This window comes from Rhagoletis pomonella, unplaced genomic scaffold (genome assembly GCF_013731165.1).
Source record: "Rhagoletis pomonella isolate Grant_MI unplaced genomic scaffold, Rhpom_1.0 Rhpom_scaffold_00012, whole genome shotgun sequence".
NCBI classification, from domain to species: Eukaryota; Metazoa; Arthropoda; class Insecta; order Diptera; family Tephritidae; genus Rhagoletis; species Rhagoletis pomonella.
In genome coordinates this window covers 16,881,978-16,895,139 of record NW_023458566.1, presented here as the reverse complement: position 1 = coordinate 16,895,139, position 13,162 = coordinate 16,881,978, and positions in this window count along the sequence as shown.

Genomic DNA, 13,162 nt, shown 5'->3' with positions numbered 1-13,162 from the left:
ATAAGCAGGTAGTGTCCAAAGCTGTGCAGTTGAATATGGATATGCGAGTTTGTATTTCATGTGGATGGTAATGTCAAATTGATTTTCGACTTCTACATCTGTTCCGACTACATACATATGTATGTATGTACAACAAAAGCTTAGCTTGGCTATGCCTACAGACACTGGCCACAACATCAATGACCAAATTCAGCTTCGACGCCCTAAAGTGTTTCTGGACACTGTTTTACAATTGCAGTCACTTTGTTGTCATTATTGTCAACTGCCATTAGCCATTGTTGTTGGTGGCGATAATGAAACACTTTGTTGCTAATGATACGGTACAGCTACATATATATAGCTGTTGTTGCAGTCGTTTTTGTAATTGTTACAGTTTATGTTTATATTGTTGCATTGGTTGGCTTGTTTTCGGCCATGTCACCGACGCCTGGCCATGTAGTTCTGCTGTTCGACATGTTCCTGAATGTTGCACCTAACACACGCATACAATTATACAAACACAATTCTGTATGTATACTTAGTGTGTATCTTGTATCAGGTCTTTTTCAGCCACAAAATGTTTTGGCCACAAATTACCTAAAGTTAGCTCAAAACAACGAATTGGCAGGTGCAAGATGGAGGCGCAAATGTCCAACACTCAGCTTGAGGTGGTGTTGTTGGCTTATTGAACAAGTGCTTAGAGGACGTATCGACAATGTAAGCTATGTATGTAGGTTAGAGTGCCCATCGAAAATGTTTTTTTCCGGACATTTCAAGACCTAACCCCCTATTTGTATTCGTTTTTATGAGAAATATTATTGCCTATTTTTGTAGATTTTTTGACGTAGAATACGTCTTACCTTAAGGTATGGGGGCTATGTTCAAATGTTGTAGTTGTAATTTTTAGAGCTTCACAAAAACGCTTATTGCACGAGAACTAATAAAGCGATTTCAAAGAAAAGTGTGGCGTTTCAAAGATAAAATTCCAAACCTGTCGACAGATTCATTTTTGTAAATAACCAATTCGGTTTCTGTCGTAAAAACAACGGTAAACATTGCCTTATTTTGGGGTCAATTTTGAGCCTTTAAAGTGCTCTAGCAACTTATTGTTGGCATATATAACTTTCATTTCCGGGATATAGGTTCTTTGGAGCAGTAGAAATATTATCGGGTACAAATTTTATATAAATTTAACAAATATTGAGCATTTTAAGGCAAAAAATTGTTGAAAAAATTTGCAAATTTTTTTCATTACCAAAATGCTCGAAAACCGCTTGAATGATTTTGTTTTTGTTTTCTTTAATCAAAAATTCAAGAGTTTTCCTTTCGTTTGGTATATGGGAAGTATTGGTTGATATCTTCTATATATGTTTATTTTATTCAAATATATGGGCATAAATGATTTTCCATACAAAATCACTTCGTCATCACTTTGCAAACACGTGCACGCATTGGAAGCGTGTGAAGGAGACAAAAAGTATGTATGTGTCCGTAAGTACATATTTCGGGGTTTATCGGTATAATAATCGATACTTTGTCGGTTTTATTACCGATGTTTTTATCGATTTTGCTATCGAAATTTTTATCGATAATGTTATTGATTTTGCTATCGATATTTTCGGAACTTATCGATGTAATGATCGGTATTTTTTCGATTTTGTTATCGATATTTTTTCTCGATTTTGTTATAGATACTTTGTTGACTTTGTTGTCGATTTTGTTATCGACACTGTTATCGATTTTATGATAGATTATTTATCGATTTTGTTATCGATATTTTTATCGATTTTGTTATCGATTTTATTACCGATATTTTTATAGATTTTGTTGTCGGTATTTTAATCGATTTTGTAATCGATATTTTTACCGGTTTTGTCATCGATATTTTTATTGATTTTGTTTACGATTTAGCTATCGATATTATTATTGCTTTCGTTATCGATATTTTCATCGAATTTGTTATCGATATTGTTATTGGTTTTGCTGTCGATATTTTCGGAACTTACCGATATAATGATCGATACTTTTTTCGATTTTGTTATCGATATTTTTTATCGATTTTGTTATCGATTGTGTAATCGATTTTGCTATCGATTTTGTCATCGATACTTTTATCGGTTTTGTTACCGATATTTTTATCGATTTTGCTATCGATATTGTTATAGATTTTTTTATAGGTTTTATACTCGATATTTTTATTGATGTTGCTATCGATATTGGTATCGATATTTTTATGGATTTTGTTATGGATTTTGTTATCGACTTTGTTATCGATTTTGTAATCGATATTTTGTTAGATTTTGTAATCGATTTTGTAATCAGTATTGTTATCGATTTTGCTATCGATTTTGCTTTCGATATTTTTTCGATTTTGATATCAATATTTTCATCGATTTCTTTATCGATGTTTTTATCGATTTTGCTACCGATATTATTATCGCTTTTGTTACCGATATTTTTTGCTTAGTGTGTGCTTTTGTTTTTTACTTGGATATGCTCTTAACCATACCACGTATTCTACGTTTAAATTTAGCGGCTGTATCTCCGATACAGCCTGCAGGCCAAGACGAAGGCGCTGGACTGTTCCTTTTTAAGGTCATTTAGAGGTCGCGACCTGTCGATTTAGGTCAGAAAATACGATTTTGTGGATTTATAAGTTTTTGATTCGATTTCAAAGATCGAATATGATCTGATATTTAAAAAAATAAAAAATAATGTATTTTCGGACTTGCCTTGTTGGCATTTTTTATCGGGTAAAATAAAAAAAACCAATATTTCTCTTAATTTCTTAAACTTTGATGCGTATCTCAAAAATTATTTGACCGATCTCGACGGAATTTGACATGCACATTGTGCTTAGTACCGTTTTAATTTTTTTTTGAAATCGGAAATCGGTGAAGCTAGATATCCAGATTTCGTGAGCTTATGATATGAACGAATACAGCGTTAAAAACTGCCGGCAGGATTTATGCTACGGGTTAGTTTGTGTGCAGGTTTTGCGCTCACAGTACCATAGCGTTAACTTTCCTCGGACGAATTGACTATGTGGATCGGGATATGCACTTTGGAAGGAACTTCGAAGCCACTATATAGGGGTCGAAGGTTCGCGTGAGGGCAAGAAGAGTGCTGGCTCGGTGGATGCCTATACTGACGGATCGAAGATGGAGAAGGTCATAGGGGTGGTAGTTGTATGCGCGGAGCTCAGTCTCAACAAACCCTATAAGCTGCCAAACTACGGCTGATTTTTCCAGGCGGAGGCTATAAGAAGGGCGACCGACGGAGCAGGAAATCTCTATATCGACAGTCAGGCTGCGATAAAGGCATTACTATCACTCAGCACTTGTTCTGGAAGTGTGGCGAAGTGCAGGGCAGCTTTGAATTTCCTGGGTTCCGGGGCACCCCGACGTCGCGGGAACATAGGAGGTCAACAGACTTGCTAAAGAGAGCGTTTTGTCGGAATGCATGCTGATAGAGGAGGTGCCGATTCCGCCATAAGTGATTAACGAGGAACTCGACCTGTCCATGATCAAAAAGGCGTGGAATAATAGGCAAGGCTGCAAGGTGTGCAGGATTATGTGCAGAGCGTATGAAATGAAGCGCACGACGTTTCTCCATTCCCTCAAGAGGGAGGACGCTAAGCTATACTGGTAGATATTCTAACGGGACATTGCCTGCTGGCATCGAATCTCTTTAAACTGGCTCCAATGATGATGACCAATGATAATATCTGTAGAAGAAGCTATCCTCTACGAGTGTCGGATATTGCGGATAAGTCTTCTGGCAGCCGGTTTTCTACCTAATCTGGAAGCCGTCGCCAAGGTAGAGTATAAATAACAAGGTGTTTCAATTTGCTAAGAGGACTGCGATGTCTAAAGTGGTCGTAGTTTATCTGGTAAAGCTATGGACCTTAATGGTCTCTGCGAAGTCACGCAATGGCTGAACCGCTTACCTAACTTAACCAACCATGTTATGAACACCTGGGGTGTGGTCTCACTTCTTTCTCGGACCTCAGCCGCTTTTCGGAATAGAGATTAGCCGATTGCAGGGCTTTGTTGTGAGCAAGGAGCATTTTGTAATACAAACCATCAATCTCAAATGCGACCTCCCACCGATTTTTTTTTAAGTTTTTCCCGCTTCCTTCTCTATACTCTCTATCTTTTTGAGTGAACCGTACTAACGTAGCCTAAACTTAATGGAGTTGATGAAACAAATTTATTTCGTTATTCTTCACAATATGAAAGAATTTTTTTAACGCAAAATTTTGTCTTGTTTTTTGGGGTTTTTACCAACGCTAGAACCATCACTTTCACATCCTTCGGCGAATCAACTTTAATGGCATTTTGTCTGGTCAGTTTATCGGCCATCTAGCTAGTCGAATAACCTTTTCCTGGTGATCGTGTTGTGTCCAGTTTCTTAGCCGAAAATATTGCTCCGACTTCAGCACTTTAGACGGCAGCACCTTTTTTTTAATCTAACAAATTAGCTCCTTAAGAACACCTTAACATTTGTATTCAATTGACTAAATATACATACATACATACAAAATTTAAAATTCCTAAATATGCAGTTACTTGAAAAGCAGTTGGCAAATTTGTTTGGAATTCGCTAATTATTTCTTTTGTTTCAGGGGAAAATTGACATAGGTATGTACGTGTGAATAGCAACTCCCAAGTATGTACAAATGCATGTAAGTTTTTTCATGTACCAGTTTGCACATACGCCCGTCTGGTTGAGCTGTTTTAATTTTCTTTTTTTAGCTTTTGCTTACGGGTATTTTAATGAGTTAATGAATTAAAATTTTGGTATTGTTCATCGTCTATATTCACACATGTGAATGCTTTGCAAAAGATGTATGCTCCCGTATGTGCAGTGTGAGTGCGTGTAAGCCTTAACACTGGGATGTACAGTGTATTCCCATTTAACTGAGCATTTCCATTTTTCTTTTCAGCGATGACTAAGTTTCAGAGATGAGCGACACAAATTCAAAATCACTTGTTTGAGAATAAAATAGAAACGTGGTAAAATATTTATCAAGAAAGTCTTTTCGAATCAACTCTGAGATATTCTATTAAGGTCAGAAATTTCAGTATAGTTTAAGTAATAAAGTGGCTGGAAAATGTAAAAAAATATTGCGATTAAAATGGGAAATATAAACTCTCCTATTGAATATTTGGAAAATTCTTAAAAGTTGCATTCATGATAAAAATATAGTAACTTCGCATCTCCACAGGCAAACATTTTTGCCACCAACTGTATTTCACATTTATTCTATTCTATTTCACATCCAAGTACATAAGAACTAATATTTCAATAGAAAACAGGTAAATTTTTGCTTTTGTATTAAAATATGTATCAATAATGTTGCCGCCACGATGTTTTGAAAATGTAGCTGTCAAACTATCCAATTGCCGGGAATATTTATCAATATAAAAGCTCTGATAACACTGATGAACAGTGGTTTTGTTAAAATGTTAAAAGTCAATGTCGTATTAAAAAAAAAAAACAGAATTTCTCAAAAATCAGCGATGCCAAAATAAAAGAGGGAAATATGTAGGGCCACAAATTAGAGACCTATTGGCTGATGAACAGTTTGAAGAAGAAAAACTTAATCCGATACGAAAATCAGCATGGAAATGTTTTCGAAATATTGCTGGAAATTTTCTTGGAAACCACAAAGCCGAAAACTACGAATGGTTTGTCAGCAACCTTTTAACAGCCTACAAGAACATGGGATGCAATATGTCGCCCAAGATAAATTTCTTACAGTTACATTTAAATTTTTCCCTCAAAATTTGGGCGCCGTTAACGACGAACAGGCGAGCGGTTCCATCATCATCTAACATAGAAAAATGGTACCAGGGCAAATGGAGTCAAAATATGTTAGCTGACTACTGCTGGACACTAAGAAGAGATGTGCTACATATTCCCGAAAATCCTAAATAAAACTAAACGATTATTTATTTTTCTTCATTAAATACAGCTTTCAAGCGTATTTTATTAAATTTTACTTAAATGGTGTTGCAAACAAAACTGAGGGTAGCTGAATTATTTTAATAACCCTTTCAATTTCATTTCACTTTTATTAAGGTAATTTTTGTGCATCAGTGTAATTATTGCTTGCCGTGATCAATAAGTAAGGTGGAACCGCCCCACAGTGGTGGTGCCAAACTAGAATTTACTGTTCAAGATAGTGCAGAGCCTTTATTTTTCAACCGATGTGATATTTTTTTTTTTTAAATAAAATTTAAAAATTTAAATTTAATTTAAAATTTAAAAAAATTCAAAAGAGGTTTGTTGAGCCCGAGTTTGGAATCGTTATTTGCAAAGTGCAGAAAAAGTAGCAATTTTAAATAAAATCGATTCTCCTGTTGTTGTAAATAAATGTTACTTACCAAAAGCTAATTGAAAAAAAAGTTTATAGGATTCCGCAAAATTAAAAAATGCAAAAGAAAAGCTTTAAACTTATAAAAAAATTGCACTAAAATTTAATTTTTCGTAGAATTTTTAGAAAAATTTTATGTGCGATAAATTGCAAGTTCCAAATGGCTGAAAATATGCGTTGATTTTGACTGAGTGCTCCCAAAAAGTAGTTTGTCATGGCATTTCCCAATTTTTACTTTTGCAGAGAAAAAGGGGGTATTTGACCTAGTGTGCATCGGTGGCAACAAAATTCGGCTAGAGAGTCTTAAGTGTAGTATTTTCGCTTCTATTGAAAAATCGATAAGCTCATGTACCTATAATCAAGTGCGCACTGTGGTCTTATAAGTGGGTGTACCTACATACATACATATGTCCTGCTGAGTGTATGTGTGCGATCTGCAAATAAGTGATATGAAATATGTAAAAGGAGTTTCCCACTTTTCTTTGCCCCAAATGAAAAACCAAAATAAAAATTTCTCTCATTCACAAATACATAAATGAATATTCCCTCGCGGAAATACTTTTATCAAATGCAAATATGTATGCAATGCAGCATTTCAAAATCGTTGGAAATGTGAATTTTTCGTTTTTCAGAGGATTGTATAGTATTTTTGTATTGACGAATAACAAATACTGCGTTTCAAATACGCAAACGTTTTTTTCATACATATTCGCATATGCGCTGCGTACTAAAAATAAAAACTTTTTTAATTTCCCGATTTGTCATTGCAGTGCTTCTGAGCGTTTAATATTTGCAAAATAAAAAAATAAAAAACTTAAAAAAAATATTAAACCAAAGCATCAGACAAAATTTAAAACTTCGCAAAACAAACAAATTTTATAAGGATTTTGTTGTTGTCTGTATTATTGTATGGACGAGTGTGTGTGTATTAGTATTTTTCGCGTATGTGCATGCAGACATACATATGAGCTTTGTTTTTCTGACTGGTTCCGCCCACAATGCACACGCACACATACATACATACATACATACATACATACATACATGCTTATGCAAGCATATTTATTTGTAAATAAAATTGCAATGCTCCAAGGATAATACCATTAGCTAAGGTAGAATTTCTTCTTTGTTTTTTTTTTCATACATTCATTTATTCATGTATTTGTGTATGTGTATTTGTATGAATGCATTTGCACTCACGTACACGCACATACGTATGTACATATTTTTGTAAAAGTTTTTCCCAACATTCACCGGCATATAGTACAGCATCAGCCGTCATTCGCCTCCGCCTCCCCGGCTGTTGCCTTGTCAACCACAATCGCCATCATATTCACTACAAATTCAGAAAATATTTCGTTGGTTTTTGTTTGTTCGGCATTTCCGTTGTAGCTTCATTTCCTGTTTATCATGTTTGGATTTCGCCATTGTTGTCGCGCAGCCTCTGCTGTTTGCAATGCCAAAAAATATGGATGATTTTGTTTTGTGTTTTTCTTTTTTTTTTTTTCAAAGCCACTTACTTAGCACACATGTTGTTGAGTATTTGACAAAAAATGGGAATAAAACATAATGCAAAAGCGCTGAGTTAATTATTTCATTATACTCGTTGCACACACAGATATGATTCATAGACATTCATTAACAGATGAGCTCATATTTATTCCATTCGCCATTGCAGGATGCTGAGGCCAATGAACTTATTTAGTCTGCGTAGTTTGGAGTGTTTGAGTGTTTGAAGAGGTTTTATAAAACGAATTGAAAAATGACTAAATGAGCGGGATTTAAAGTAGAAGAGCGTGCTTAAATTTAAAATTTACTAGAAACACGAAGAACTGTTACACCGTGCGACAAAAATAGTATAACTGCGTTTTTCATTTTTCTCTCTGACGTCAGGATTTTTGTTAAAGGACTTTGGAATTTCTAGGATACGGTTGAATAAAATAATTATTTGAAAGATTGGGTGCATTGTAGAATAACAATATGGGTATCAATTAAAAGGAAAAATTTTGTAGAATTGAAAAAAAATTTAATTTGTCGGTGCACCAACCAATTTTCAATAGTTATTTTTTAAAAAAATATATGTCAAGGACTAATATGTTAACTACCACATCCTCGAATTTCGTCCTTCTAACTTTATTCGTTTTAGATAAAAAAAGATTTAAACTTCTCTTTACGCCATTGCGTTTGCTCAATTGTGTTTAAAGGATTAATGGATTTTCAAATAAACCGTTTTTTTTTTCATTTAATACAAATCTTGATCTCTCAATAAAAGTTTTGAGCTTTTCAAAGTTTTCGAGGCATTTTCCAGATTAAGGTCAACGCGTAAACAGTTTTAAAATTATATCATAGGCTGAACAGTATGTACGTATATGTGACCTGGTCTACGGAAAGGGGGCTTAGGTGTCAAAAAATCAATTTTCACTTTTTGGTTGATTCGGATGGAAGATGAGATGCTTTTTCACGTGGTGAAAAGCAGAAAATCCTAACTTGCTTAGAAGTGTACTAAAAATGTAGAGAAAGAAGAGTAAAAATACGACAAAATATAATTTCCACACTAATGTTCCACACTAGCAACTTACACGATGAACTATAATAATATTCCGACCAACAACAACACTTACTGGACCAACAACAACACTTACTGGACCAACAACAACTCTTACTGGACCAACAACAACACTTACTGGACGTCCGGCGCGGAGAACAATTAACGAGATAATGAGAAACTGACGAAACGAGTTGCTTACTTTTAACAGCTTTTTCACAGAAAAATAGTTTTCGCACGTAAGCTCCCTTTTCGTAGACCAGGTCACATATCATATTGGATTCCAATGAATGAATGTTTGGCGCTTGAACGTTTTCTACGTGTTCGGCCGAGCTTCTCCTCCAATTCGTGTTCTCCTTCTTGATGTTGTGACACAAATGAAGAGATCTACACTTTTAATCCACTTTGGAGGAGAAGCTTTTTTATGGCAGAAGTACGCAGTTAAACATTTTTTTTTGTGTTTTTGGGACCAGAAATTGAACCGTGAATCAGGAGGCAGTAGGGCTATAAGCCAGAAAAAATGCAATATGTACAGCATTTAAAAGAGTTAAAATAAAACCAAACATTTGGTTAGGTTAGGTTAGGCTGTGCCCCGTGCATCCGTGGCTCACTTAGACACTTATTCGATTGTTCTTAGTGATACCACAATCTGAATAAATAAATAAGAGTTCTCCTCTTTCCTCTTAATAGTTTTATTGTAATTTTTTGTCATGACTTCATATCAACATAAGCATTTTCTCTTTGTGAGAACTATGTAAAAGAAAACCGGTTTATCCGGTTTTTTCCTAATTTCAAAATTGGGAACCGTTTTTTTTCTAATTGCAATTTTTCGAATAACACGAAAACCGCTTTTAGAAAAAAGGCGAATAATCGAACACCCTACCTATCCGACATGATCATCGAAGTTATTATTGCTAACTAGAGTTGTGCAGTGGATTTTTAAAATCGGTAAGCAAATAAATATATTGTCATGTAAAATTTCAAAGGAATTTTTAGCGTCCTCGTTCTTCCACCTTTCATTTCTCTTTCCCTTGCACAAATTCTAAGACTTCTATTTAATGCTATTTTTTTGCTTAATTCTATGCATAACGAACGCTAGGCAAATATGCCAAGTGCTGTATGTTGCTGATTCGCATACTAATTATACCAGAAGCATTTCTGCAACAGCAACAATGCAACGAGATGGGCAATTAAATTCTTGCCGCGGGCTACTCCAATTTCAACACCTATAAAGTATTAGCAAGGCAAGCAGCCAGCATTTCAGTCAATTCGATTTGTAGGCATTACGCAACGAAGTATGTAATCGTGGCGGTGCAACTCACAGCAACAACACCAAGTAGATATGTATGCCACCTACAATCCAACCTACAAACAATGGTGCTGCTTACTTTCGGTGCTACTAAATTATTTATATGTAAGTAGTAAAATAGTAATTACATACTTACCAACATAATTCTATATTGTATATACATACATACATACAGATGTATGTACTTATGCATGCATTCGCATGAAGTTGGCGCGTTTCCTCTGTTTATTATTTTTCGTTTTTTTTTTGTTGCTTCTTGTTTTGCAGCTCAAAGTCCAACGAAAATCGCCACACAGCAAACACACCTAGAGAGTGCCACGCAGTGAAAAATGTATTCATTGATAAAGTGCAGTGTGAGCCCTGCACCGCCGTGCAACTCATTCCTCATCTGTCCGTCTTCTATGTTGCTGCAGCGTTCGCTTGCAAAGCTAAAAAAAAAAAAAAAAATTAAAAATGGTTAAATATGACCATTCTGCTTAGAGTGAGCACTAGCGGCTTTTTGCCATCGTATCATAGAACAATCTACAACTACAAATCGCTGACACACACCCACGCACCACACACTTGCCCGCTACACAGCACAACTCAAGCAAATTTGTCTCTGTGTGTGCGCACACGCTCCTACAAAGTGTCTAGTATGTAATTTATATCAGCAACTATTCAGATTGCCATAATGAACATTTGTGCTGCAACGTTGCAATTTTAGCAACAAACACTATCAACAACATGATCGTGCCACAATTCAACATTGGAGGTCCAACATTGTCGACGACGAGCCGCCCTCCGCCCTCCGTCCTTGCAGTGCGCCTGCGTTCCCCTTCTATGTGCGATTAAGTATTTTTGCTCCTTTGAAGCATATTTCTCATCGGCGCACAACAAAGCAGCTAAATAGCAACAACAACAACAAATGCATACAAGTGCTATTTAGGCGGTCGTGGTTGGTGCTTGTTGTTGCAGCCACTATTCGCTCTATTGTTGCAAATGCAACAACAAATTTACAATGCGCGACTGGAATTATGATTATCATATCATTTCATGCTAAACACCTCGTTAGATTGAATTGCGCCGGACACTGTCGAGTTTGGTTGGATGCCACGCACATATGCATGCCCGATGAGACGTGTGGTAAAGGAGGTGTGGAGGCGCGTGCGGACGGGCATAGAATTATGTAACTGAATGGACTATGCACCGGCGCTGGTAATTGCCTAAACTGCATGCAGTTGCTGCGCTAAATGGGTGGCGGCGTGGTGAATTTGGTTTTGTAGGGGCAAAAGAGCGCGTAAATGGTTAGTTGTGGAATTGTTTGCATACTTACACCGAGAGAAATATCTATTGAATTTAATAAACAAAAACTATTTTAGTTTAAGTAGAAAAAATTATACATTAATAAAAGGATATTAGTATAAAATTATTAAGGGTATGGCCTTTATATGTGATTTTTAGGTTATTCGAAAAGAGTTGCCACCTTTTAAGAGACTTCATTCAAATTACTTAAACAAACTAATTAATTGTTACAAAATGGGTATCATTTGAAAATCATTGTTGCTTAACATAACTATAAGAGGGTTGCCACCCGTTTAAAAAATCAAATTCAATTGAAAAGGCTTTATTTCTGAACTTTATTTAGGAGGGTTGCCACATGTTTAAAAAATCAAATTCAACATAATTCAATAGTTAGTTAAAATATGTATCGGAATGTCAGACGAAGGCGATTTATAAAGGTTTAAAATTGAAAAGACTTTTGAAGAAGGTTGCCACCTGTTTGAAAAGTCGAATGTAATTAACTTATACACTAGTTATATGAAATATAAAAATACGGGTGTTAAACGAAAGAGTGTTAAGCAATCTTAAGTCTTACTATTTGGAATGCTTGAAGACGGTTGCCACGCGTTTCTAAAAGTTATAATCAAATTATTTAATAAATGTTAAAAACTTTAATGCAAACTATTTGATTAGTTAAATGAATTGTTAAAATATCGGTATAATCGAAATCGGTTTGAAAAGGCTTTATTTCTGAAATATACTTATGAGCGTTGCCACATGTTTAAGAAATCAAATTCAACTTGAATTAAGGCAGTTAGATATGTAATTGAACTGCATACCTATGTATCACAATATGGGTGTTGGACGAGAGAGTTTTAGGAAGTTTTTTGTTTGAAAATACTTTGAAGAGGGTTGCCAGCTAATTTAAAAGTCGAACTTATACACAGGTTACACGAAATATTAAAATATGTGTGTCAAACGAGAGAGTATTAAGAAATGTTTGGTTTGAACATTCAGAATATTTTTGGGGGGTTTAAAAAGGGTTGCAGTGTCTTTAGAAAGTTAAATTAAGTATTAAATTATGGGTCTCAAACGAAATGGGTTTGAAAAGGCTTTATTTCTGACCTTTATTCAGGAGAATTGTCACGTGTTTGAAAAATCAAATTCAACTTAGTTTATCAGTTAATTGATTTGAAATTTTATGAAATTAAAAACTGGTGCTCTACTGGAACACTCTTCACTCATAAACGGCTACGTGGATTTATATGAAATGTGGCACTCTGATCGCTTGTAGCTCTGAATAAGATCTGGAATATTTTCACTAGTTCAATGTAATTAGGCTTAGGATTTTGTGATAAATGCATAAACAGAGCCCTTACCTATTCAAATCCCGCAGCTCGTGAAGAAATTTCAACATGCATATTTATTCTTTAAAATTTCTTACAGTGTTACTCTTTAAATATTTGCATGAGCACCAAAATTGCTAGCAAATAATAACTGTAACTATAGCTTGACCAAGAAGAACACAATAGGAAAACTGAGCTAAAAAATTGGACGGACCGGACCACCCAAGTTGTGGGATTTGTTTGATCGATTTCTAAATTAGTTGTGTACTATTGATTTCCGTTAGATTTTGCGCTAAATATAAAAATATTAGCTATTTGAAGAAAAATTAAAAAAAAAA